At 50.4% G+C, this 5780-nt stretch overlaps 1 long non-coding RNA gene across 1 annotated transcript in view; it reads right to left on the bottom strand.

Moving 5' to 3' along the window:
* Nucleotides 1-4123: 4123 nt before the first annotated feature.
* LOC106727066 overlaps nt 4124-5780 on the bottom strand; it is a 12092-nt gene continuing 10435 nt past the window's right edge. The window contains exon 3 of the long non-coding RNA XR_001363215.1: nt 4124-4817. This is a non-coding gene — a long non-coding RNA (uncharacterized LOC106727066). The remainder of the gene's footprint in view (nt 4818-5780) is intronic.

Genomic DNA, 5780 nt, shown 5'->3' on the forward strand with positions numbered 1-5780 from the left:
TGTGTTCCCAGCTGTGCTCCGGCCAGCGCTGTGCCCAGGCCTACGTGGCCACGGGCCCCAGGCAGCTGCAAGGGCCACATGGCTGCCATGGAGAGGAAATGCACGCTACTGAGCAAGCGAATAAGAGAGAGCTCTTTGGTTATATTATCTCAGGCTTAGGACAGGCTAGGCATCTCTTCAAACTAACCAATCAACTTCTCAATCCTTAGCAGGCTAGCACTGGGCCTTCCGTTAACCAATCCATTTCCTAGATCTCCCAGGGCTCTGTGTTCCTTATCCAACCTGATCCTTTCCCCAGGATAGATGAACAGGCCTTTATGGTCCCCATCTTGGCTCCTTTGGCACAGGCCTCAGTAGAAGCACCTCCCCTGTGCCATCTTGGCTTCTACTGGGCATGTGCCAGCAGAGGAATTCTCCTGTTTTTTTTCCTCCCCTGGTAATGATCCTTACTGCACGCTTAGGGTATTAGGTCCTGAGGGTAGAGGATGCCCTGGGGAGTATGTGGAGCTGTAACTTCCTAGTGAATCCAGCAGGCTTATTGTCCGACTCAGTTTCCTATTTTATTATGCTTAATAATGTCTGATTCCCTTTGCTCCCTTTCTTTATTAATATCTAGCGATCTGTGCTAACACCTCTGCATCTAGTTTGATGAGAGTTTTTATCATTAAAAGATGTTGAATTTCATCAAATGCTAAGTGTACTTTTCCCACACATCAACTTTGCTTACATTCCATTGGGCAGGATTCTGGGCTGAACTTGATTGCAAGGATGGCTGGGAAATGTAGTCTTTCTCAGGGATGGTTTTGTATTCGCTAACCTTTGGTGATCCTATCACTTAAAAAATAAAACAATGAAATTGAAGGTTCAACCAAGCAGTGTCTGCCATAAAACACTGATGGGAAAATACATGAAAAACTAGTAACAGTATTTGCCTCTAGGAACGGGGTGCTGGTGTCTGGGGACATAGGTAGAAGGAAAATGTCCCTTTATGCATTTTTGGATTATATAATTTGTTACATGTGAGTGAACTAATTAAACATTTTAAATAACGTGATAAAAATAGCAGCACCTTCTGTGCTTTGGAAACATCCACAGCTGGCTCACTGACCAGAGTCTGTCTGTGCCCTCACGCTCATGCCCTCAGAAAGGGTTATGGCTGTGGTGTGAAACTCAGGCCACATCAAACTACAGAAAATCGTTCGGTTTGGTTCGGTTTGCGGAGCTGGGGAAGCCCCAGGGGCCAGCATGGGCCGAGGCCTGGGGAGAAATGCAAACTCAGATAAGCATCTGGAAGAGCTGTTCCCTGTGGACCCAGGTGGCCTTCCCGTGCTGGTCCTGACTGTGCTGGGCTGGCTCAGGGGAAAAGGGCCAGTTCTGCTGCCAGGCTCTTTCCCCAGCGCTGCTCATGCTCAGAGGGAGGAGGCCAGTACCCCCTCCACAGGAGGGGCTGGGGAGCAGGGCCTGGGGACACAGCCGCTCCTGAGTGGGCAATGCAGCTTGCCCTTTGAAGCAGAGCCTTTGAAGCTTCTGCCAGGAAGAGGCTTTTGCTGCCCTTACCTGGCTCTCATCTCTTCCCCGGCCTTCGGAACTCAAGAGAACCTGGGGGCAAACTTCAGTTCTGCAATGGGGGAGGACTGAGAGGCCAGGGCAGTGAACCCCTTATCCCAGGGCACAGGGCCAGCGCCTCCCACTGGCCCCAGCTGGGCTGTGGGCAGAACACAGGACAGACACCCTCCCACCCCCTGGTGCACAGACAATACAGGTTCTGCTCCCGCCATGGACTCCCAGCACCCCCTGGAGCTCCCCACGGCAGTTCTTCCATGTCCAGGAGCTCTGCCCAGAGAAACATAGCCAATTCCACACCTTGTCCAATGCGCAATACAGGAAAACTGAAAGTTAACATTTCTCTAAATATGCACATACTATTCCTACAATAAATAAATTGAAATTTTATAATTTTTAATAAAGTAGATTTCCCTGAACATTTAAGCATTAAATGTAATCAATTACATGCTTCCTAATTCTAATGATTCTGTCTCACAAATGTTTCAAACACCTTTAAAAACTGACAAATAGGAATGTGATCATCACAAAACCAGATCTGCATACTGGTAGTAAAACTGGCTACAAATGCTAATCCGTGGACCTCAGTTTGTTTCTTTATAATTTGCAGTCAGCAGCCCTGGCAGCGGGACAGATAGACATTCTGTATCCATATGCCACGCATGACTGCCCTCTCCTGGAGATCTGAGCGCAGGCCATGCTACACCTCTTATCAGGGGCGCCTCTGCAGAGCTCTGTCCCACAAATCCTCCACCCTAGGAAGGGTCCCGGGAGGGTCCTGGCCTCTAAGTCAGGATCTCATGGGCTAGCCAGGCACCTGCCCCAGAAGGGATGTGGATGGTGACAGCTGACCAGAGTAATCAGCAACCCTTGGGGCACCTGAATGTGCTCGCAGAGAGGGGTTAGGGCAAAAGCCAGTGACTCACAGAGAAGGCCAGGCAGGAGCCCTCCCCCATGCAGGACTGAAGTTTGCCCCCAGGTTCTCTTGAGTTCCGAAGGCCGAAGGCTGGGGAAGAGATGAGAGCCAGGTAAGGGCAGCAAAAGCCTCTTCCTGGCAGAAGCTTCAAAGGCTCTGCTTCAAAGGGCAAGCTGCATTGCCCACTCAGGAGCGGCTGTGTCCCCAGGCCCTGCTCCCCAGCCCCTCCTGTGGAGGGGGTACTGGCCTCCTCCCTCTGTGGGGGACCAGTGGGCCGGAAGCAGCTGGAACAGTAGAAACAAAGTGAGACACCAGTGTTGTCATTAGCTAGTGATCAATATTAGTAAAAGGAAGAGAGCAAACGGAGAGTCAGGCATTGTTAAGCATATTCAGCTGGGGAGCATAAGCCTGTGTGTTTCACAGCTTCACGCCCAGGGATGCAGCATTGTCCTCCAAGGGGAGTAACACCCCTCCCCCATCAGTACTGGATTGTTGGGGTGAGAAGGGGGAGATAGGCACATGCGCAGTTGAAGTCAGGGTGGCACAAGGGAGGTGCTTGCCTGTCAGTCTAGCCTGGGGAACAAGGGATTGGCTAGGGGGTGGACCCCACCAGAAGCGTGCAAAATCTTGGAAAGTTAATTGGTTAGTTAGGAGCAGCTCCTGGTAAAAGCCCCAGACAGACTTCCCTGGCTTCTTCCTCTCCCTTGCTGCAAGACCCACACTCGCCCTTGCAATCACACATTCTCTCTCCACAGCCATGGGGCCTTAGCAGCCACAGGGCCCACGGCTGTGAAGATGCCACACGCAGGAGGCTGGACTGGCCTGGGCTTTAATATGGAGCAGAAACTACGGGCAGTGGCCTTTACTCTGGCCCTGCTGAAGACACGGTCAGACTTTTACATGACAGGATGGAGGGAAATGGGACATTGGAAACCCAGGAGTTTATTTTCATTCGAATAAATATCGTTTATCCTCCAGTTCGAGTCTCAGGAAATGCTGGGGTCCGACCCCAGCAGGTCCAGGGGTCCCCAAAGGTGTGGACGGAGTCGGCGAAGAAGGAATGACACGGAGACAGCCTTCAGTTGATCAGCAGCCTAGTCAGGACCTCTAGCCAGGATCTCCAGCCAAAGTTCTGGTCGGAGTTCTGGTTAGGAACTGATCAGGATCTGATGTTTATTGTCTTGTTACATCTATATTTATACCAGCCGATTTTAATCCTGTCAATTTCTATTACAAAGGTTAGGGCGTTTCTTATCTCCATTCCAGGGAGTAAAGATTATGTAGCTTAACTACCCGCCTGGCACTTAATTAAGGGGTTGTATCCCCTCCCTAACCTCGGGGAAAAATCCCCACCTGGGGAAACAACCTTTCTCGGAGAGGTGACCTTGGTTAAAACACATGGCGCCGCTTAAGGACAAACATATTAAGAACAATATGCTATATATGCCAGGTCCCTTGAAACATATGCTGTGCAGATGTTTCTTTCCTGCAGCGACTGTGTCAAGCAGCAAGGATGGACCGGCTTCCGGCAAGGAAATTCTTTTCCTCATGACACTGCAAGAACTCCACTTCCACCAATAACATGGGGAGCCAGGCTTCTTCTGAAGGGTTTGGCTGAGGGACTAGGCTGGGTGATTTTCTATTTCCCTGCGTGTCCTCACACAGGCAAAAGAGGTTGTAAGAAGAAGTGATGGTATGTGTGGAGGCCAAGGGCACAGGAAACAGAAGCTGATCCAGAGATGTGTGAGCAGGAAGTGAGGGAAGCAGGATGGGGTGAGAGGAGAAATTGAACTGTCAGGCCATTTCAAGGGAGGCTTCAACTGATCCCACCAGGCGCCTGGAGCTGGGATCACTCACCAGTTGTCCAGAAACAAGGAAAGGGGTTTTGGTGAGCCTTGTGCAAGGCAATTCCCTCCTGAGCTATCAAATTCCAACACCTCATCTTGAAGGGTGGTCTTTGGCCACCGCTATGCTAGGAGGTGACAGGCTGAGTCACCAAATGTGAGGGGGGCTGGGCTGAAAGGTTAACATGGTGGTTGGTACATGCAAGCGGCTAAATGTATTTAAGGGGAGAGGGTGGGGGAGAGGATACCCAAAGGGAAGGGGACATTGGCGTGATGCTGGCAGCAGCCAGGAGCTGGAGTTTCATCCTTGTATGCAGTCACTAGCGGGAAGCTGTTGTTGTGAGTGGATTCGGGGGCCGAGTCCTTGGGCTTGTAATGGGGGCGGAAGGCAGGGTGCAATCAGGTGCCCTCAGGACAGTTTCAATGTCTTGTGTGGTCCGACTCCTGGTGTCCAGCAAGTTTTTCTTGGTCTTTCATTCTCCTGTGGTGGGAAGCTTACAAAGGGCCTAGGGTTAGAGATGTGGGTACAGTGACCAGGCCTGGCCGGCCTCTGTAGACTATCCAGTGAAATGAACTTCTAATAGTTTGGGGCAGGGGGACGATGGGATCAGATTTTCATTCCAGGCTGGGGCTGGAGCTCCGGAGAGAGAGCAAGTCCGGTGATAATCATGAGGTGTGGCCAGTAGCCAGACGATACCTAAGGGCACAGGAGTGGCTGAGACCTCAGCGGGCTCGCAGAGATGGCATGGGGGTGTTTGTGTCTGTGTGTGCAAGGGGGGCTTAGTGCTGAGAGGGACTAAAGTTTCACCACCCCCAAAATATGCTTCTGGCGGATTGATTTTAAACTGGTTATTTTTAAGAAATAAAAGACTCAGAAATAACCTTTGACCCTCCCCTTTACTTGCCTAAAGGAATCCAGGTAGAAAAACCTGCTTAAATGAAGGGCAAATCAACTTATCATCATAATATAAAGTAAATGTTATGTTACTTTGACACAAATTCCCACGGTAAACAAATTTTGCTCTTCATTATCTACCTGTGAATTGCTGGCTTTCCCTTTGAAATCCTAGGCTCCTGCTCCCCTCTCCTCTGTCCAGAATGGCAGATAAGGCTCCATTGCCCAAGGCATCCTTGGGTCTCTTATTCTTATGACACTCCCGCATGTGCATCCATAATAAAATTTGGATGTTTTCTCCCGTTAATGATCATGTTAACTTGAATATCTTAGAAAGGTGGGAGAAAAATTAGTGTTTTCACCCCACAGTGCAGAGTCTTGGAAGTGCAGCAACACTTTCGGGGGGACGAGATCAGGATACTCAAAGGTCAGGGTACTCAGAGGAGTTGGGTGTGCAATACGGGGTCCTCCCTGAGTGGGTAAGTGGAGGAGGAGAGACAAGAGAACGCGTGCTCCAGGGAGGAAGGAGAGATATACAGTGTCAGATCAGGACTGAAGAGCC

Source organism: Myotis brandtii, unplaced genomic scaffold (assembly GCF_000412655.1).
Source record: "Myotis brandtii unplaced genomic scaffold, ASM41265v1 scaffold356, whole genome shotgun sequence".
Lineage (NCBI taxonomy): Eukaryota > Metazoa > Chordata > Mammalia > Chiroptera > Vespertilionidae > Myotis > Myotis brandtii.